This window comes from Ursus americanus, chromosome 3 (genome assembly GCF_024610735.1).
Source record: "Ursus americanus isolate L20-20 chromosome 3, mUrsAme1.1.p, whole genome shotgun sequence".
Taxonomy (NCBI): domain Eukaryota; kingdom Metazoa; phylum Chordata; class Mammalia; order Carnivora; family Ursidae; genus Ursus; species Ursus americanus.
In genome coordinates, this window is record NC_142129.1 from 47,541,385 (window position 1) to 47,563,862 (window position 22,478).

The 22,478-nt window shown below is 49.6% G+C and overlaps 2 pseudogenes; one reads left to right on the forward strand and one right to left on the reverse strand.

The window, feature by feature from the left end:
• The first annotated feature begins 31 nt into the window (after nucleotides 1–31).
• Nucleotides 32–22,235, forward strand: LOC148110383 (uncharacterized; annotated as a pseudogene).
• Nucleotides 19,315–19,412, reverse strand: LOC123789730 (U6 spliceosomal RNA; annotated as a pseudogene).
• Nucleotides 22,236–22,478: the final 243 nt, after the last annotated feature.

Here is a 22,478-nt window from a genome sequence, read left to right on the forward strand (position 1 = left end):
GGTGGCGGTGGGGAGCTGGGGTCACCTTGTGATGCGAGCGCTCCTCTGTGCCGCACCGCCTCTGGGAGGAAGCCCCATTGCCCTCTTCTTTCTAAGCTGTCATCCTCCTGCTGCAATCGTCATTACAGTACCGCTGGTGACGCCACTCGGCGAGCGCAAGTGGATAAATAGAAACGTCTGCCACAGCGAAGATGAAAGGAGACCCGCAGCTAATGGCTCGGCAGTGATGCGCCAGGTGTGGGCCTCGCTCGAATGGGGAGGAGAGTGTGAAAACAGACAGAGAGACACACACACTGAGACAGGGAGACACCCAGGCAGAGGGCATGCAAATGGAATTCCGCAGAAAGAAAAAGAGAGCTTAAGGCGCTCGGCGAGTTCCGCAAGAGCTGCGGGACTCGGTAATTGAATAAGCTTCTGATTTTTTTTTTATTGTTGTTTTGGCTTTTGTTTTCTTAACTTGGTGCCTTGATCTGATGAGAGAATCCATAACTGCATTTTAAAAGTGTGAAGGCCGACTCACAAGCCTCGCTTCTCTCGTCATTATTACAACTGCCTGTCCTGGCGAGCTAACCTCCTAGGGGCTCCAAAGTCTTTTTACAAGCTACCGAAAAACATATTCCGTCCTCCCAACCCCCCAGTTGTCTGGAGAGCTGGAGCCTGAGGTATCTTCTCTCTTCCTCCTGCCCTCTACCCCCAGATGCCTCCCTCCTCCTGGAAACTAACAGAACTTTGCTATTTTTCTACCCCAAGGGGCAGAAGATAAATGCCTTAATATTTTTTCTTTAAGGACCTGTCTTGGCTGCTGACTCCAAATGTTTGCTGATTTTTTTTTTCTTATTCCCATTCCCCATCTAGGTGGCCTTAAGCTTTCCACAGCTCGGTTTGACCTCCAGGTGGCTATTCGTAGAAGAAATCGTTTTCCCATTTGCTTGGGCCTCGCCTGCACTTCAGGTATGTAGGGTGGGGAGAGGTTCTAAGAGTGGCCTTTTTTTCTTTTCTTGCCCATATTTTAAGGTATTCGTTCAGAGTCAACGAATTCCTCCAGAAACAGGTATTGCGAGGGAAGAGGCACTGAGAAAGGCGGCCGCTACTGTGGCAGCACCAGAGACTCCAAGCTGGAAGAAGGTGCTGTTCTCACCCGGAGATCGGGGGCAGGGGTTGAGAGTGCCCCAGCACATGGCATTGGGGTTCGCAGTGCTTTGGCTTACAGGGTTCTCCCCCAGATCCTGCCCATGGGCTTCAGTGGCGTTGCGGGGTGAAGAGAGAGAAGTCAAGGAAAATGTCCTGCAATAGCAAATGACTAGGGGCGCTCATAAATCTTTGAGGACCGAAGGGGAGCCTCCGAGGCAAGGCTGGGGGAGTTGTAGTGCTTGATGTCTTTGGGAACAGCCACAGGCTCCTTTTCAGGTCTTCTTCCAGGGAAGGCACGCTAGAACCCATTAGAAAACTGATCCCTTTCCAGCTCTGAACAAGTGTGTTGGGGCCAGGCCGGGCAGCTAGGTCTCTCCCCACTTTCCTGAGGGCAGAAGGCAGGCCCCTTTTCTACCGTGCTATCCCTAAAACTCTCCTTTCTCTGCCCCCGCCCTTTCTTCTCCACCTCCGAAGACAAAGCCCCAATTTCTGAGATTCTAAAGAAAAGTGTATCACTATCTTTTTATCTTCTTCTATCTCTTACTTTGTTCTCCTCCTCCTTTCTCTTTCTCTGCTCTTCTCCCTCTTTCCCGTGCCTCAGTTTTCCCATCTGTGGGCTTGTGGAGATTGTGGAAGAAGCAAGGGGTTCATGCAAGACAAAAGTTCTCTTCTCACTCCTGCTTTCTACTTCCCCTATTCAGTCAGAAGGTGCTCATTAACCTCGCCTGGGGTGGGGGTGGGGGGACAGGAGGATCCGGAAGGTAACGGCGGCATAAACATCTCCACTCCCTGGGACTCCCAAAGCCACCATCTGCTGAGCACAGCTAGCTCAAAACTCCTAGGGACTACCATAAAGGTGACAGGAGCGACTGGGAGTGGAGGGGATCAAATCCTAGAGCCTTTTGCTGCGTTGCTGAGTTGTCCTAGGATCCCGTCACGCCTTGCCCTTCCCAGCCAGCAGCCAGAGCCTGAGGGAGCACCTGGCTTGCCCTCTCTTTCCCGTCAAAGTCGAGGCCGCAGCGCTTGTGTTAGAGCGGCCTCAGTTGGGCCCTTCCGGCACCGAGCCTGGGTCTCGCCCACCCTCCGCTCCCGCCCCTGAGCCTGCCGCCTTCTCACAGCCTCCCCCGCTGCGCTCAGCTCCTTGGGGCCCGGTCCGCAGAGGGACTCCGGGCTCCCCGCCCCGCCCCCAGCTTTGCATTCAATGGGAGTGCTCCTCGTTTGATCCTCTTTTCCTCTGGGTTTTCCCTGCCAGATGAAAGCCAAGTAGGATTGAGAAATCAAGAGGTACCACTTGCGTCTCCTTCCTGGGCCAGGCCTACCCAAGCCGGGCTTCCCTGGCCGTCCCAGGGAGGAAGGAGGCTTCAGCGGGAGCTCACCTCTCCGGGAGGGGGGCTGCCTCCTCTGGGCTTCCGATCTGAAGCTTCAGGGATGCCCCCTCTGCCCCATCCCTCTCCGGCCTTCTGCCTCTGCCCTTTCAAAGCAGCTTCAACTCCCCCCGGTCTCTGGGGGCCTATTGCACCCTCTGGCACAAGGGGAAAAAACAAAAAATTTTAACCAAATGTCACTTCTTCCAAAAGCATCCTTTTGTCAACTTCAGATGAAGAGAGGTCGGATTTTTTACAAGAGGAAGAAAACGGGAGGGGTGGGGTGGGGGGACTGAATAAGAACACTATTTCTGTTTAGCCTTTTTTTTTTTTAATGGGGGGAAGGGCTATTTTAACAGCGTGGTTATCACTGTATCAAGGTTATTCCCCATGACACTGTTCCAGAAGGAAGGTAAATTCGCAGAGGGAGTGATGTCTGAGGCCAGCAGAGGCCTAGGAAACCCCATGAAAGCGGAGAGGGGGTGATAGCAGCCCAAGTGGGGTACGGCCTGGGCTCCCACTGCTTCTCACCTCCCTCGGCAGGGAAGACCCCCTTCCCCCACCACCGCGGGCCTGCTGTCCCTTCCCCCGCTGAGAAGACAGGTTTAGGTCCAGCCGGCTCCTCTCCGATTGAAATTCTCTGGACTTCAAAAGCTCGAGGCTCAGCTTCCGCCCGGGCTGGGCTGGGCCGGGGGTGGGTGGGAACCCCCGGGGAGGAGACGCGGAGATAAGATGCGCGGCTTGTGTTAAATGGAATCGGAAGCCGGGCTTGGGTCACCAGACGCGTTGATCCGCTGGAGTCGCTACGCTTCCCAAGAAAACCCCGCTCCGGAGAGCGACGGCAGGGGGTGCGGAATGCCTCAGTGGCCTTCGGCCCCTGCTTGGGTGCGGTGGATTGCGGCCCTGGGTATCTCTATCAGACAGATGCGGGGCCTCCCAACGGCGAGCACTCGTCCCAGCCGAAAGGAAGGGGCAGAGATTTGCGGAAGCTGGTTTGTCTGCTTCGGTGCCGGCAAAATTTTGCTCAGGAAAAAATGGTTTTTGCTTCTCACTTTGGTAAAAAGCAAGAACAAAGGGAGCTTCCTTTTCAACAATAAGCGTTGCCCAGCTGTCGTGAATATTGATCTTCAGCCCTTGTTTATCTTGCAAGCCTGTCTCGGGCGTGGACATCGAAGTTCCCGCGCGGCTGGGTCTCCGAGGCAGGAATCATAAGGGTGAGGGAACTTGTGGGGCTGGGCCGTGTCTTGTCCCTGGCAGCTGCCAACGCCCATCTGGGAACCCAAAGCGCAGAGGCACCACGTAGGGTGCCCCTCCAGGACCAAGGTCCACTGGATCTCAGATGCCCAGGGGTCCGACTTCCCAGTGCCAGGAGATTACGCCTCGTTCACTTCCCCCAACCCCTCGCCCACCCCTTGGAGGGAGTCCCTGGCACGCTCGACTGCAGTGGGGACCACAGAACAGTTTCTCCTGCAGGGAAAACCTGCAGCTTCTGGGACTCTGATTTGGACAAGGACCCCTTCTCTATGTGTCTCCCAGAGCGAAGGGCCAGGAGCCTGGGACAGGAAACTGGATGCTTTCTGACCCCTGCTCCTTAGGTCCTTGGAGCCAGCCAGCCCTGCAGAGCTCTTGCATCTACACCTATCAGCCCCTTTCCTATAAGCCCGAGCCCAGTGGCTTTCCCACCCTGAGCTTCAGACAACTGCCTGAGCTGCCTTTATTCCTATACCCACCGCTTGCCCATCCCAGAGCTGGAGGAGCCAGGGCAGTCAGTACTGGAGGCCTGAGGACCTCCTCGAGCTCAAGGCTTGCTCCTGCCTCAAGCCACCAACTAAAAGGGTCCATTTTCCCATGGAGGGGCAATTCCCCCAACATCCAAGCAACCAAAGCCCAGGCATTCCTCTCCTCCCCCAGCAGAGACGGTATGGATTTTTCCTTCACCATTACTATCCTGAAATTTGCTTTCATTACAAGCCCATTTCTCATTTAATCTACACAACATTCCTTTAAAAGTTCTCAACAGGCCACAGTGCCTTTTCTCCCACAGTGACAGGGGAATCAGTGGCCTTGTCAGACACTAGACCAGCTCCCCTTCCAAGGCTCTGTCCATCCCTGGCCTGCAGGGACGCCTCAACACCCAACAATGCCTTAACTCTCCATAAGGCAATCCTCCACAGACCTCCTGCCCTTTCTGGGATCTAGGTGGCTTCAGGGGCCTCTCAGAGAGGTTGCCCACCTGCCTTCAGAAGCAAAAGCCTCAGGGCCCACGTTCCTGGACTGTTCTCATCCTGCTTCATCCGTGATTTCCCAAGAGGGCAAAGAGAAACCCTATGTGGAAATCTGGGGATCCCACATGATAAAAATAATCACTGTTCTAAGCATTTCAGCTATATCAGCTCTTTTCATCCTCACAACAGGCCTGAAGAAGATAGTATAAATCATCCCTATTTTGCAGCTGAGTAATCTGAAGCACCGAGAGAAGGTTCACATATAAATGACAGTCAGGACTGAATCCCTATCCCTCTAGCTTCAAGGCCACACTCACAACAACTGGAGCTCCTAGAAAATGCCAAGAATTGCATTCTGAGTGTTTCCTTTCAAAGACTCCACTTGTGGTTTTTGCCAAGGCCTTTTCTCCTCCTCCTCACTCCCAGTGAATTCACCGGGGTTGAGAGAAGTAGGGGTTAAGGGTACAACTAACCTCTGACCACTCACTCTGAGCATGAAGAAGAGTAAAGAAAAATATGGTCCAAAACCATTTGGAAATGTATCCTGAAGAAGGCTTCCTGGTCTTGCCCTCTTTTAAGACAGGGATCAGAGGCTGGGTAGGGATTTTGCAGGGGCCTGCAGGGAGGCTGAAGCCATCCTTAGGGAGTTGGGGTAGGAGAGCCCACCTGTCCTCCTGAGCAGGAGGGAAAGAGGTCTCAGGTGTGAGTTCCAAGATATCAGGAAGATAACTACAGCAAGTGATTCTGGAAACCCTAAGAGACAAAGTCCCGTCCCTTTATGACCATAACAATCCACTGAGGCCCTGAACATCTATCTGGGAAGGGACAAAACTCACCAGAGTTATCCTTGCCTGCTTTAACCTCCTGGGATTCGTGGCCCTTTCACATATCTGGCAAACCTCTCCCCCAGGAAAATGCACAGAGGCATTGAGGTTTTCCTTCCGTTTCTGAGATTCCTCTACTGGCTATAGCCCCCATCTCAACCACCCAACCCCAGACCTAATAGCCAGATCCCTTTGATAGGGGGTGTGGCTTTACCAGGGTGTTTTCCCTGCCAAGGCAGCTGCCTTCCTCAGACTGTCCTCCAGGATTTGTTGGCCCAAGGGACAAAACTTGAGGGTATGGCCAGGCCTCCCCACACTGCATCTTGGACTGAACATATTCTTCAGGCTCTGCATCCACCTCCATTCAAAACTTAGGCCCTGGAGGTGCATGCTGGGAGAGAGAATGGCAGGCTGGGCTTCTGTAAAAGGCACAACTTGGTTTGGCCTAAGGATAAAGGGGAAGGGCAGTGCAGGGAACTGGCTAGTTATTATCAGGGAGTCCTGTACACCATGGGGTGGGACAGGGCGTGAGCAGGTTTTCAGTTTTTGTGTTTTTTAATAGATTTTGTCCAGGCACAAACCCTTTCCAATCCCTGGACTGCCCAAAGGCCAGATGAGCCTGAAAGTCCTTCCCCTTCCCCCATAGTGTGCTCCCCACTCTCACTCCTGCTCAGGAAGAGCGAATCGGCCTACTGCGGTCTGGTCAGGGTGACCCCATCGGGGTGGCGTCATTACCCGATGGGATCTCTTTTCTACCACTTAACTAGCCCTAAATGGCCCTAAATGTTCCCTCCCTGGTGCGGGTTTCTTTCTGTGTTTCTGTGCGCTCACTGACCGTCTGTCTGTCTCTCCTGGGTCCCGGGCCAAGAAGCAGGCAGCACCCCCTTCCTCCCTTACCACTCAGGCCAGGAGACGCGGTGGCGCCGGCCTGCAAACGGAGGAGTCGGTCTCCCGGTGTGGGGGGGAGGAGAACCGCCCCCAGGCGAGGAAGTCCAACCAGTTGGGCGGGCTAAGCCTCGCCCTCCAGCGAAATGGAAAAACCCTTGTGTGAGTTCTGGGGACTGATTTTTATAGAGCCCTGTCCTGACCCGGACTAGTTCCACTCCTCCTACTGAGCTTCTCAGAGCCCCGATGGGGTACAGTTCCTCGCGCTGTGCAGCGGCGAAGGTGACTCTTAGAAAGGTTAAGGACCTTGCCCAGGCTCACACAGCTGGGGAGTGGCCGAGCTAGGATCTTAACCCCAGTGGTCCGGCCTGCAAAAGCCAGATTCTCTCTGCCGTTAGCGCTGGGCGCCCAGGGCCAAGGACTACGTTCCCTAACAGCGCAGACAACTGAGGTGCCTTGGATGTGACTGAAAGACGCGGACAGGGGCCACCCTTCTCAGGTCGATGGGTGGCTGCGCCTGCGGCCCCTGCAGCAGCTGAGTGCCGGCGGGAGCCGCTCGGGCTGTTACCGTAAGTCTCAGAGGAGCGGGGCACACGGTGGGGGGGGGGACTAAAAACAGGAAGAGCCGGAGGGCGCCGCGACGTGGAGCGACTGCGTTCCCGGCTTAGAAGCCGGGCCCTGAGTGAGTGAGGTGCGCACGCGCCCGCGGCAGTGAGTTTCGGAGGGTGGGGTACCGGCTATTAGGAGCTCGTTGTAGTGAAGGGAGAGCAGGAGGGATGTGGGCCCAGAGGACAGGGTGTCACCCGCCCAGGACTGGGGTGCGCGCCCAGGCTGGCCCCGCACGAATCCCAGTCCCTTCCTCTCTCCCACAGGGCCGTGCCAGGCGCGGCCTGGAGTCCCCTGAGAGTCCCTTTCTGGCCTTGAAGCCGGTCGACCGCCCAGTCCAGTCCCCGCGGCCCTTTTCTGCGCCCTCTTCCCCTCCCTCCCCTTGCTGCGACGGTGACAAAGCGCAGCTCCCGAATTGCTGTCTCGGTGCGCCCCCCACTGCCGACCGCCAGAGGCGGAAGTTGCGGTGCGTCCCGGCATCCTCGCTGGCTCGGATCCCGCGGCTCTGCCAGGGGCAGCAGCCCAAACCCTCCATCCGCCTCCCCCAGGGCAGCCTCACGTCGCCCTAAGAGCCAGCCTTCTGAGCTAGACCCCAGGAAGGGGGGGTGGCGGTTCGGCCTAGGCCTCTAGGGACAGGTCATCAACCATGCGGGGGTGAGGAGTTGGAGGTAGCACGGAGCTCGCCTAATAGGCTACCTTCCTTCCTCCTCTGCGAGAGGGCGTGGACCCCCGCCCCAACCTGTTGAGGCTTGTAGAAAGCGGGTCTTGTGGGTAGGGGTGCCTTATAGATTCCCTCGGTCAGACAGTATGATTAATCACGCCCCCAACACATGCGTCGTCCCTATTTGTCGTGGGCAGGAAGCCCAGGCATTGGGGAGCCTCTTGGACAACCCTGTTTCCACAGCCCTCAAAAGCTTCTTTTTTGAGCCTCACTTAGTTCTGAGGCCCATTGATAAACTACTATAGCAACTTTCCCCGTTCCCTTTGGCAGTGTTTCTTCAAGTGTGGTCCCTGTATCACCTGGGAACTTGTTAGAAATGTAAACTCTCAGGTTCCACTGCGGTCTTATTGAATTAGAAACTCTGGAGGGGGATCCAGCCCCAGGGCTGTTTTAACAAGCCCTCGGAGTGATCTTGGTGTACGCTCCAGTTTAAAAACTGCTCCCCCATGGATTCCATCACCCTGGTTTCTAAGTTCCCATGATCCTCCACTGTGCCTGGAATGTTTGGTTGCCTCTGGTACAGAAGTTTATGCCTCTGTTTATTCACTCTTGTTCTTTCCATTTTATCTCCTCCATGTATCTCTTTGTGCACTAACTTATTACCTAATGATGTCATTATCACCTAATGATGTCATTATCTAATTTAGCTCCTCACTCATCTTCTCACTCATCCACTGCCTAAGGACATGCCTCACTTGGTGGCAGATCAGAAACTGCTTTGTGACTGCAGCAGCTGGAGCACAGTGGAAACCCTGCCCCCCTCAGAGATTTCTCTCACGAAAGGGAGTCAGAGGCCTTGAGATGGTGATGGGTTCGCTGGCTGCAGAGTGGAGAAGAGCAGCCCTTCATGTTTGGATATGCATCCTGCTAGAGAACAGATAAAATGGAATAAAGGGCCTTGGGAGTAATTGGGGAATGAGGAAATCGAGGCACAGAAATAGATTTTCTGTGGGCTCCCTCAACGACTACGGGCAGGGACCCAGCACCAGCTTGAGATACACAAGTATTTTTCTTTGTGGATATCTAGATGGTGCGTTAGGCGTTTGTTGGTGGCTGGCTAAACACAAGCAGCTTTAGTAGGAGCCAAAAAGCCCTGAGACTTGTAGCTATAGATGGAGATTTTTTTTCATTCAGTCAGACTTTCCTAGTATCAGACATATTCTGGGATGCTATTTAATAAGTTAAATTTATAGCTAATGTTATAAATTAGGCAGCATGAGGCCAAGGTGCTACCAAAAATACCCAGTAAAGGTAGCTATAAATATCTTCTGTGTATGGAGCACTATTCTAAATGCTTTACGTGCATTCTAGCACTTAATCCCTATAGCTCCATGAAGTAAGAAGGAGAAACCAAGTCAAAGATGGGTTAAATGCTTACTCAAGATCACATGGCCGGTTAGTGGCAGAGGTGATACTGAACCCCAGTAGTGTGAAGCCAGAAGCCAGGCTCCTACTCTCTGGGTTCAGCCCCCTCCTGTGGAAGCTAGCAGGTCATGACCTGTAATCTCAAAGGGTTGATTTAATTTCCCAATGTTGCTAAATTAGTCGCAGGCCTAGAATAATACTATTCTATCTAATAAGAACTTCATCGGGCATTCCTATCAATAGTATTAATAATAAACAGTTGGTCTTTTCCTATTTGGGTAACATTTTCACACCCACTGTCCCATTTGATAAAATAGTCTCATGTAATAGGAAGAGCAGCTATTAATATAATCCCCATTTTACAGATGAGGAAACCAAGACCCAAAAGGGTTAAGTGCCTCCCCCCAGATCACTCAGCTAACAAATGACAAAGCAAGGAACACTGTTACTCCTTTTGACATCTTTGTCTTTGTTTCTTATTTTTTCTTTCATCTCACTTCAGACACGCATTCATGTATCATCATCTTAATCCTTGACATGCCTCCATTAGTTTTGGCTGCTCCAAAGGACTTCTCTGTCCAGCATTTGGTTTGCTCCTCCTGTGGTCCCTGATGAGGTTGAAGAGGCCAGAGTTGTTCTTTCCAGTTTCCAGTTAAGGAAGCCAAGATTTGGAGAATTCAGAGGACTTGACCAAGGTCACAGAGCCACAATAAGAAGCAAAGTCTCAGACTGTTCACAGGCAAGAGTGAATTTTGTAGAGAATCCTACAGAATGAATGAATCATTCTTACTCCCTGTCCCATCCTTAAAGCCTGGCAGTACTGACAAAGGAAAGACGGTTGTGGAAAAAGTACCAACAATTTAGAAGTGTTCAAAACATAATGTGCTATTAATGCAACTTTTTATTATAATGGACTTACAGTCGTTTCATAACTTCCATTACTGGCAATATGTCAACTTTGGAATGTTTTCCTAATTATTCTAGAGTCAGCCTTACTCTTCTTGGAAAGAATTAGAAGAGGAAAGAAAGGTCACTGTTTTAAAAATAGGCCTGGAAACAGCCAAAAAAACCCAGATCCAGGATATAATTCTGCCCTGGTCTTCGGCCCTAAGGAAGGGGTCTGTACTTTCACAAGCAGCAACAGTCAGGCCACGATTTTCATCTTAAATATAGGCCATCAGCACCTGAAGAGCCAGATCACCCCCAAAAATGGATTAGTTTTCTTTCTATTCCTTCCTTCCTTCACAACCCTCATTTTTCCCAGTACAAGCAGTGGAAAAAGGAAAAGCGCATGTGCTCAGGCTGTAAGTTAGGAACATGATAGGCATACTTTCACTTATGTCTCACAACAATCCTCAGAGGGGAGCATGGAGCTCCTTACTTCACAGGCAGGAAAACTGAGGCATACGGAGGTTAGGAGGTTAAGCAACGGAGGTCACACAGCTAGTGAATGAGAGACAAAGGAAAACCCAGGCTTGTAAATATGCAGTTTAACTTCCAATAGCTATAAACCCACTTTCCCTATGGATGTGGATTCTGAGATCTTATGATCCAGCAGAAAGGAGCAGCCGGGAGCTAGTCTGCAAGGCAGTGAGGCCTGGATTTTGAGTTCAGGAGGGAGAGAAACAGATCTCAGGGACCTTTGGGAAGATACAGGATAATCTGCAGCTGCTATGAAAACAGATCAATGGGGGAAGCGTGCTCTCAAATTTGCCTAGTCAAGATTTCTTATACTTCAGAGATAGCTGGTGACAAGGTAAGGGCATTCGTTTGGAAGCCAGACAGACTTGAGCTTGAAGCCCAACTCTGGCACTTACCAGCCAGTGACCTTGAGCAGACCAAAGCTGCAAGATGTTAGATCTAAGATACAGCTGCCTGCCTCTTGGAGCTGTTCTGAAGATTTAATGTGATATGAAATGGAAAAGGCCTAGCACATGGGGCGCCTGGGTGGCTCAGTCGGTTTTAAGCATCTGCCTTCGGCTCGGGTCATGATCCCAGGGTCCTGGGATCGAGCCTCACATCAGGCTCCCTGCTCAGCGGGGAGCCTGCTTCTCCTTCTGCTGCTCCCCCTGCTTGTGCGCTCTCTCTCTGTCAAATAAATAAACAAATTAAAAAAAAATTTTTTTAAAGGAAAAGGCCTAGCACAGTGCCTGGCCTACAGGGAGTACCCAGTGAATGCAAACTCCCACGTGTCCCACCGTGGCAATGTCCCTATCTCACCTACTGCATCTGCGATTTGTCTCCCTCGATATTGTACCTTTGGTCAGTGAGAATCAGCAGTGAATGTAAAGTGAGGGGGAACGGTGTCCAGGGAACCCATAATGTGTCTGTGCCCCCTCCCTACATGGTGACTAACATTTCCCAGAAATAAATAACTACATAGCACTGGTGCATTTGCCAGAGTTCAACAAATACGGACGTGGTAGGTGCACAACAAAATTAAGAATGATCTGGCTGCATCTTGGCAGTGCTATCACAGATAGCATCCAGGATCCTGTGTCCTTTCTGTAACTCCATTCACTGGGAGCTAGGATAGTGAGAAGATCAAGACATGCCTAGGGTGCTAATGGAATTTTCCCTCTATAGCCAGATGATCCGTAAATAGGAAAAAATGTCGTGGCGGTTTAGTATAATAGTTACGTGCACAGACTCAAGTTAGATTGCTTGGCTTCTAATTCTAACTCTGCCACTCACTATGCTAGCTATGTGATGTTGGACAAGTGACTTAACTTCTGTAAGCCTCAGTTTCCTCATCTGTAAAAAGGGACCATAGGACAACAAAATGAGTTAGTACCTATAAAGCACTTACGAGAGTGTCTAGCATATACTAAGCCCCAGTAGACGTTAGCTATTATTACTGTGGTGTGTCACTTCCCTGAATGTGAGCCTAAGGGAGTTCCGTGGCATGGAGGGAAGACGAGTGAAGCAAGCACCCTATGCCTGGAGCAGATATACCAGTGGTTGCAGCCTATATTCAGGGTTTCGGTACCAGCGCCACCATAGTGGGCGTGCACGAGTCACTTAACCTTCAGGAGCTCCTGTTTCCTCCCGTGTAAAATGGGTGTGAATAACAGAGGTGTTCCCTTCTTCACATAGTTACTGCCCCAAATAGAGACCTATTGCCTATCATTGTAGCTTTTAATCTTTGAACTCATAAAGGTTTTCTTCTGCTCAGTAAAGAGTACGCCCTCTGGGAGGAGCCACACGGTAAGCCATGACCTGCTCAGTCCTTAGCGACACGCCAACACTTTACCAGCATCATAGGAATGGGGGAGAGGACAGCGGTAGACAGGATTGAGGAGAGCAGGAGATGAGAAGACTTCCAAGATGTCTGGCTTCCTTCACACGCGTCACTGAGGAGCGTCCCGCCCGGGGCCTTACAGTGATGCCCTGGCTTCATGCCACAAATCTTGTAAAGTGCCAAATGAGAATGATTCCTGCCAGTCTCTTTTCTATTTTGAGGGAAGAGAGAAAGGTTTGGTGATGTGGGACTTTCTTCGGTATCTATGGGACGTGGACAGTATAAGCCATGAGAAGACAACGCCATGAGGGGCAGTTTCTCATGGAACTTTGGGAGGTGGAAGGAATATATTACAAAGATTTCTCCTTTCTCCAGAGAGCTGACTTAAAGGTCCAGCAAATTTGGAAAGCAAAATTACCCGAATCCTTCTCCCCAGCTTCTATTCCCACTTCCTTGTCCCTATGCCCAGCAGAAGATTCCGATTTTACTAATCTTCCTGGTGAAGGTCCCAGAAACCCCCAAAGGACACTTTGGTTTGACTGAGTGGAAATAATATTTACAGCCATCCTACTGTGTGCCCTACGCTGTGCTAGTCACTTGGTAACAGAGTTACTATGACAGAAACAGCTGTCTCCCCTTCTTTCATGATGAAAGAGCATCCAACTTTCAGCTGTCCACATGGCTCTCAAGTCAAAGACCACATTCCTCTGCCTCTCTTGCAACTAGGAGTAGCCTTTGGACTAAATTCAGCAGACCAAATACCAGCAGAAATGTCATATGGCAGCTTCCAGGCCCCTTCCTTAAAAAAACAGAAATATATAAGCCCATTGCACAGTCTTCTTTATTGTTCCTCTGTCCTGCTGCCTGGGGCTTGTGCCCTGACATCCTGGACCCACGAGGTGGAAGAAGCCTGACTCTCTGACATCATGGGGCACTGCTCGAAAAGGACCAAAGGCCTACAAGAGAATGGAAATTGTAGGGGTCCTGTTTTCCAAATTAAAAAAGATCAACAAAGAGGGGCGCCTGCCTAGGTGGGTTAAGCGTCTGCCTTCGGCTCAGGTCATGATCCCGAGGTCCTAGGATCGAGCCCCAGTGGGGAGCCTGCTTCTCCCTCTCCCTCTGCCCCCCCACCACCCTGCTCGTGCTCTCTCTCTCTGTCTGTACCCCAAATAAATAATCTTTAAAAAGATCAGCAAAGAGGAGGGAAAGAAAGAGAGAGAGGCCTATAAGAAAATGTAAATTTCTGAGTTTTTCTGGGTGGTGATAAAGTGGGGGGGGTGTGTGTATATGTGTGTGTGTGTGTGTGTGTGTGTGTGTGTGTGTGTGGTAATCCCCTGACAAATTATATAACATCTTCGTAGAACTTCAGTCTATACTAAACTTTTTTCCAGGCAGGCCAAAGAAAAAGTTACTAAAGTACAACCAACAAACTAATTATTTTTATGTATACATTATACCACTTTAAAAATTATTTTGGTGCACCTGGGTGGCTCAGTCCGTGAAGCGTCTGCCTTGGGCTCAGGTCATGATCCCAGGGTCCTGGGATCGAATCCCACATCAGGCTCTCTGCTCAGTGGGGAGTCTGCTTCCCCCTCTCCCTCGTCCCCTCCCCCTGCTTATGCTCTCCCTCTCCCTCTCCCTCTCCCTCTTTCTCCCTCTCTCTCTCAAAGAAATAAAAGATCTTTTAAAAAATTATTTTACCTGCACAGCGATAATTTCTAAGTGAGATATTGTTGAAGGGTTGTGAAAAAGGCAAATGAGAAGTTTCTCTAGAGATAGAATGAAAATGAACAGGCCTTTCTCAGAAGACCAATTCAGAAAAACAGCCAACTCTTCTGTTTCTATTCTGTTCTCAATTTTCTGTGAGACTTTAAGTGAGCTATTAAACATCTTGGACCTTATTAAAAGGGGGTGGTAATTTCATATAGAGTGGGTATTGTTAAGCCTTCTTGTTTTTAAATCCAAACTGAGCCTCTCTCTCTCTCTCTCTCTCTCTCTCTCTCTCTCTCTCTCACACACACACACACACACACACACACACACACACACAAATGTAGCTTTTGGAAGCCGTTCACTGCTAGGGAGTTAAGAGGACATGTCTGAAGAGCTAATGCAGTTACAGATAGATATTCCATATGCTAACTTAACATAAATGCTTCAAACTTTTATTTCCTTGATGGAGAAACATCAGGATCTCTGGCCTGTTTTACATGCTTTAGCCTTGGGTGGGAAATGCCCCTAAGTAAAATAAGAAGCTGTTTCAGAAGTATTTCTCCTTTCCCACACCACTTATTATCTCTAACAACTCATTTTCCATCCACCGTGTTTCCCTGTACTGGTTTTACGATAGGGAGTCCCCACCACTGTGGGCCCTCTGCGAGTCTAGCCAATCCTTTCTGGCTCCCCAGTGAAAAATGGGGGACAAAACTCAGAATTATGACAGGGCGGACCATGTGATACTGCCCTTACTTTGCTGGTTTCCATCTACCCTGCAGGTGGCAAGCTTGAAGGTTTGGGGAAATCCCCTGATGGCTCGATGCACCAATTTCCAATGGGATCACATTAGCACGTTCAAGTACAATTGCTATAGTACCGGCCAGGTCTATTTTCAGGCTGTGCGTATGGATGAGGAACGGCTGTCCACAGGTCTATAAAGTTTCTTACACAAGAACCCAGCACCTGAAAGCTGAAAGTAAGACACACGCCAGCCCTTATGGATTCTCACCACTCTGTAGGTGTAGATGGAGCCAAGGGAAATTTGGCGGGTCTGACCAAGGACGACTAAGTCAAAAGCCCTGGAGTCCAGGTCAGAGTCAGGTGCAACATCTTTAGCCAATGGCTGTGCTGTATTGAGGCCCCAGGCAGCCAAGAAAATTGGCCAGTGGTCAGGAAAGTAGGCTCTAGACTTGCCCTTGCCATTGCCTGTCTGGGTGACCTTGGACAAGTCATTTCACTCTTCTGTGAATAGAGTACCAGTCCCAACTCTGCCACACACTGGGAGACCTTTGCCAATTCACAGCATCGAGCATCAGAGGAAGCCAGAAGGATTTGTTTTCTAGCATGCCCCCACTCTGGCTTCTGGGACTCCAGCCCAGACACACACTAATGCCTATGGGAGCAGCCTGGTGGGAGCCATGAGAAATATGTCCTTGGTCATGTTAGGAAATTGAGAAGCTGGAATCCAGATTCTCAGCTCCAGAGCTGATTGCGTTGCCAGATATTTCATTTTCAAATATTTTTACATGTTGGCAACTGATTTGAACTGCTACAAAATTCTGTATTGGCCAATGACTCTGGGCCAGAAATGGCTTACTAGGCCCATTGTAGAGTCTTCTGCAGTCCACTGACCCAAGGAAGAGTTGGACGAGGTGGGGACCTGGCAGGGAGGAGTGATGGATGCAGTATCCCCTACATGAAGAACACAGGTAATTCTGGCCAAGGGTGGGCTGGCTGGTCTGAGCCCCAAAGCGCTACCGCTCCTACCCCAGCCTCAATTTCCCCAGCGCACCCGAACCGGTCTAGTTCAGCCTGGGTCTCTTTTCCTCTACTCTCTGCAGGTGGGGCCTATTCTCCACGCGAAGGTGGGCCTGCCGGTCGCAGGCAGAAAAGGAGTGTGTTGCAAGCAGGAACGGAACGGTCGCGGCGCTCAGGCGTCGGCTGTGGGTCCCCCGCCCCCTGGGCGCCGCCAAACCCGAGACGCGCGGGAATGCACGTCGCAAACCCCGCTGCGGGCAGGTGCGGCGTGGCCCGGCGCCTGCGAACCCGGCGGCCTCGGCGGCTCCCGCAGTCCCGGCTGCGCTCACGGTCAAGCCCACCGAGAAACCGCAGGGCGCGCGGCTGCCGCGTGGCCGGTGGGGAACTCGCGTCGCGGGCGTGGCGGCGGCAGGGCCCGGAGCCCGCGCTGCAGCCAGCGAATGCCTTACAACGAACGGTACGTATTTGTTGGGAGGAAATTCGATTGTCGAGCCCTTTCCTCCCTGAGCTTAAAAATGGATTCTCTTGGGGCGCCTGGGTGGCTGAGACGTTAAGCGTCTGCCTTCCGCTCAGGGCGTGATCCCGACGTTCGGGGATCGAGTCCCACATCAGGCTCCTCCGCTGGGAGCCTGCTTCTTCCTCTCCCACTCCCCCTGCTTGTGTTCCCTCTCTCGCTGGCTGTCTCTGTCAAATAAATTAATAAAATCTTTAAAAAAAAAAAATGGATTCGCCATCTGCTGTGAAAGCCTCGGGCTCTGGGCGGCTGTATCCTGGCCTCTTGGAGCTGTGGGGAGCCCTGCAAACACCCCGACCCCCGGAGGCCCTTGCTCCACCTGCCCCTCCGCTCTGACACACGTTGGCGCTCCCTGCCATTGCTGTGCCTTTCAAAGCCCCGTCACCTGTTCCAGCCAAGCCCAAAGGAGGTGATGCGCTGTCAAGCTCAAATACAGAAACCTATTTTCTATATAATTCAGTTTGTCCAAAAGAACTTTGAAGGAAGGCGATGACAACATACAAGGACACTGTTACCCTCAGACTATTGGCGAAACGTAACAAACAAACAAACAAAAAACAGATAAAACCTCCTTGGAGGCAATTTTGACATTTATGAATTTACAGTTATTTCGCTTGTCCCCAGAATCTCACTTTTTGAAAATTTTCCTACAAGATGCATTCAAAAATATTTACTATGTCATTTTAGTGATAATGAAAAAGTGGAAATAACCCAACCGTTTGTCAAGATATAAATAAAAAGGTTAATAAATAATGAGTACACATATCAAGAAATACTGTATGTAAAAGATTTGTGTTCACAGGCAAACAGATCTAAGCTTATGTTAAATAAAAAAAGTGAGTTATAAAAGACAGTAGATATGGTAGGATTCCATATTCGTTAAAATGCAAAAAGAAACTGTAAGTAAATGTCTACAACTCACTCGGGTATTAGTGACTTTTTATTTCATGGATGAGTATATAGGAAATATATGTGTATTTTATACGTACATGCATCTGGAGAAATATATCCGTAACTGTTGCATTGTTTATCTTTGGGGTGACCTGAGAGGAGGGAATGTGGGGCATTAACGTCCCACACTATATTTCTTCAAAGTTTGATTTCTTCTAATATAGGCATGCGGTAATTTTGTACTTCCCGCACACCAAAAACAGTAAAGATTTTTAAAAATCATACCCCTTCCCATCCCAAGACTACCAGATTGTTATCCCTCGTCCACTTCTCTCTGATATTTCCATTATGATGTTAACTTTCCCTTCAACCTCCTCTCATCCCTGTACAGTATCCAAGAAACTCACAGTCCTTTCATTTCAACTTACGAGTTGCCTGTTTCACGTGTGCAAATGGTTTTTTAGATCATTTAAACCAAAAGAATGAAGGAAGTAAGAAAATTACTTCCACTTTATCTATTCATACTGTCCAAACAGAAAGAGTAGATGCAGGGTTTTTGTTTTTGTTTTTGTTTCTGCCCTTGAAAGCATTGCCCTTTTTAATCCATTACTTCCCAAGTCCTGTGTGGATGTGGCACATATTCTCCCTCTCTCTCCCCCAACCATGAGAGATCTTTAAAACACGGTTTTTGTTTCTATTTAATCCAGAGAGGCAGAAAGGCGTTAGACTCTGTGGAGGAAATACCACTGAAAAATCGAGCAGGATTTCCAGGGATGGGAATTGGAGTGGGAAGCGCACTCTTGGCTGAAGGAGGGACATTGTGAAAGAGACTAGGAGAGGGGAATGTGGCTTGGACCATGGGCTATGATTCTGGAATTGTTTAAATTAGTCTGAATGTTGTCTCAGAAACATGAGCTCAATTCATGCTATGGGAAATAAGCATGGCCACACTTCAAACATGCAGAAATGAAGGGCTTGTCTGGCATTTTAAAATATTCATATAGAAAAATGGCACCCAGCAGCAATAAACTGAGTGGGTCCACCCCCACCAACATGTCTGATACGGTTCTTATTTGCACATAAAACAACATCACATATCCTTAGCAAAGTCTCAGAACATTCCAGGATCACACACATAACTCCATTTTTGCTCAGACCCCTGATGCCACTCTCCCCTTTCCACATGCATCAATAGCATCGTTGTAAAATGCCGTGCTCTGGAACAAAATACCCAGGTTCCAGTCCAGACTGGCATATGCTAGCTTATGATTTGGGTCAAGTTATTTACCTGTTCTGTGCTTCAAGTTCATGACCTCTGAAATGGTGATAACACTACTCATTTTATAAGATGTTATGCAATTTAAACAAGATGATGTATACAAACCTTTTAGAATGTTAAACCTTTTAGACTACTAAGAATAAAGCTTTAGAATATAAAGCTTTTATATTTATTTTAAAGATTTATTTATTTATTTATTTGAGAGGGAGAGAAAGTGCATGAGCAGGGGGTGGGGAGCAGAGGGAGAGACAGAATCTCAAGCAGACTCCCCACTGAGCAGGGAGCCCAGGGAGCTCCGCTGGACCTTAGGATTCTGAGATCCAGGACCTGAACCAAAACTGAGAGTCCAATGCTCAACCGACTGAGCCACCCAGGTGCCCCTATGTATTTATTTTTGTTTTAAGTAGGCTCCAGGCCCAACATGGGGCTCGAACTCAGGACCTTGAGATCAAGAGTCACATGTTCTACTGACTGAGCCATCCAGGGACCCCAAGAATATAAAGCTTTTTAGAATACTAAAAGTTGAATCATAGCCACAATTACTACTTAACCCTCTTACAATCTCCCAAAAAGCTTATTCTTACCCCATTCCCCCCTCCTTAAGATACCGCCATCTCTACATTCTCTAACTCGTCTTAGCTCCATCCTTTATTTAATGGAGATTCTAACAGTAGCTCCTCCCCCGATGTTTGCCTTCTCTCCTGTCCAATGGGAGGCAAAGGACTGCACCATAGTCTGAAGAACACCTCACTGAAAACCTGGAGTCTATTCTTCCTCCTTATGAACAGTGTTTTTTAAATATGGAACATTTTATGAACATCCTTCGGCAGGAGCCATGCTAACCTTCTCTGTATCATTCCAATTTTAGCACATGTGCTGCTGAAGTGAGCACAGAATAAATCAGTTTTAGATCCTTTTCACCCCCCCCCCCACCTACCATAGGATCCCTTATACTCTTTTACAGTCAATCTCCCCTTCCTACCTCCAGCTTCAGGCAAGCACTAATCTACTTTCTGTCGTGATAAATTTGCCTTTTCTGGACGTTTTAGATACATGGAATCATACAATAGGTGGTCTCTTCTGTCTAACTTCTTTCACTTAGCATAGTTTTTTAGATTTATCCATGATATAGCATATGTTAGTAGTTCAGTACTTTCTGTTTTATCACTGTCAAATCAGAATGATTTCTGCCATGTCTGAAGAATTCTATTATAGGGGCGCCTGGGTGGCTCAGTCGGTTAAGTGTCTGCCTTTGGCTCAGGTCATGATCCCAGAGCCCTGGGATCGAGCCCTGCATCGGGCTCCCCGCTCAGGAGGGAAGTCTGCTTCTCCCTCTCCCACTGCCTGCCGCTCCCCCTGCTTGTGCTCTCTCTCTCTCTCTGTCAAATAAATAAATAAAGTCTTTTATTTATTTATTTGACAGAGAGAGAGAGATAGCCAGCAAGAGAGGGAACACAAGCAGGGGGAGTGGGAGAGGAAGAAGCAGGCTCCCAGAGGAGGAGCCCGATGTGGGGCTCGATCCCAGAACGCGGGATCACGCCCTGAGCCAAAGGCAGACGCTTAACGACTGAGCCACCCAGGAGCCCCTAAATAAAATCTTTTTTAAAAAAAGAATTCTATTATACAACAACAATAATAATATATAGTGAAAGCTAACTATTACGTCATCTACAATGCTCTAAGCACTGGCTAAGTGTTTTATTTGCATCCTAGAACTTAAACTTCACAACAGCCTATGTATGGGCTATCTAGGTAATACTATTATACACATTTTTGAGTTGAGGACACTTAAGTTTAGAAATATGAACAGACTTGCCCAAGGTCACAAAGCAAGTAAGTGGCAGAGGGGAACTCAAATCTAAGTCTGTGTGACTCTTGAGCTAAAGCCAGAGTCACCTTCGAAATTAACAAGGGGTCTTTGTATTCCATACCTTTCCATCATCACAAAAACAAAACCCAGGAAAATATTCATAGCAAGTCCACCAAGCAGATGGAGAAATGGTCAGTGCTTTGTCAACTGTAAATCCCCACTTGTGTGTAAGGAATTGTGACTCCATCATTTTCTCCACACCTGATGCTGCTCCTGTTCTGGAAACGTCTAACTCCTCTGGGAAAGAGTTGGTGTCGTGAAGGACTCAGTTCTACTGGATAAAGATTTCCGATGTTTGAAGAGATTTTCCTGGACACTGACCTGATGCCATTCCCAGGCCAGGCAGCCTAGGAAAATAGGCTGGACCTTTACTCATCACCTTGTCTAATGGGAAATGAACATGCAGGGGAAAAACTCCTTAGGATCCATGCTTTCCACTGTTAACAATTTTTAGGTTGGAACTCAAGGCAGTGCATGGTAACAATGAAGGTGGGCCGTTCTGATCTCCCACCCTGTGGTATTTGAGGGGCTGTTCATGAGGAAGATTCTGCTGCCACAGGCAGAAACACTCTTCTCTGAAGATTTCTGAAGAAAACTCCAGTTGTTATTTAAAGTCATAGAACCTCTTTGAGGTTTTATGATGAGCCTCAGGCCCCACATTTATGAGGAGCCTCAGACTGGAGACAGTCACCTTCAAACATGTGTTGTTATTATTATAAATGTATTAATAATATTGGTTTTAGTAATAATAAATACTGCAACAGACCATGCTTCCAATCTGTCCTAGTCTTTCTGAGTAATATTTAACTACCCTCATTAGTCACAGAAGGAAGGGTCCTCAGAGTGAAAGGTCTTCATTCCACCGAGGAAACCCAGGGATCCCGGGAAGTGCCTAGGTGTTCTGTGAAGGGGTGGGGGTGAGAACCCAAGTCTTCCGTCCCTCGAAAAGATCCAGGAAAACGAGGACTCAGACAAATCCCATTCTGGCTGAAGGACGACTAACTTAGGTGATGGAGGTTCTTACTACTGGCATCTCAATGGTGGTGTGCAATGCCCTTCCGGTAACATTTATTTGTTGAACGAAAAGAACTATTTGTTGGTGTTAAATGTGAGGATAGTGGCTCCCCTTGGGGGGTAGTGAGATGCTGGGTATGTTCTGTTTCTTGATCTGTCGCTGATTACAGGGGTGTGTTTACTTTACATTTTGTTCATTTTATGTACTTGTTTTGTACACAATATTTCAATAAAATTTACGCCAAAAAGACAGGAATAAAGATAAATATTTTAGAATGAAAGAGCCTACTGCAGCGCCCGTCATGGAGGAGGTGTCTGTCTGCGTGTTTACTGAATAAATGATCTCGGTTGATCCTATCATGTGGGGTGTATGACACGATAGTACTGTTACTGCTGTCACCACGACCCTTTCTCGACAGAGACGTTCAGGGCTTTGCTCGGTCCCGCGTCTGGTTGAGTCGCAGAGCCGGGCGCCGCGGCTCCTCTCCGGACCGGGCCGGATTCGGGTGGATCACTGCCCCGTCTCGGTCTGGCCGCCAGGCCGAGGGACCCGCCGCAGCCCGGGCCGGGGGCGACGCCGCCAGCCCGCAGCCCCCAGCGAGCTCCCGGGACGCGGCCAGGGCCGGAGGGGGCCTCGCCACGCCTCGGCCGGGCTCGCGGGCTCCCCGCGGGGTCCCCGCCGGCTCCGGAGCCCGGGTTTCTGGGACTTCGGGTTCTCACGGTCGCTCGCCCCGCCCCGCCTGTCTTCCTGGCAGCGTCAGTCCGTCTGTCCACCGGTGTGGTGTCTTTGCTGTCTGCGACCGACCTTCACACCCTAGTCCCCTGCCCTGAACGACGGTGCCCTCGGAGCCGCCCCGGAAAAGCACCCAATTTATCATCACTATTGGGTATCTTTCCCAGCAGGGGATGGTGGCGGGGAGGAAGTACGGAAATGTAAGAACATGCGAACCCGCGAAGAAAGCCTCCGACCTGGGCTCCCCTTTACCTGGACTCAATGCCCAAGGTCACCTCTGGACCTGGCACAGGGTAGCTGAGAGAGTCCCAAGGATCCTAGCCTCTGCCCCCAGCTGTGGA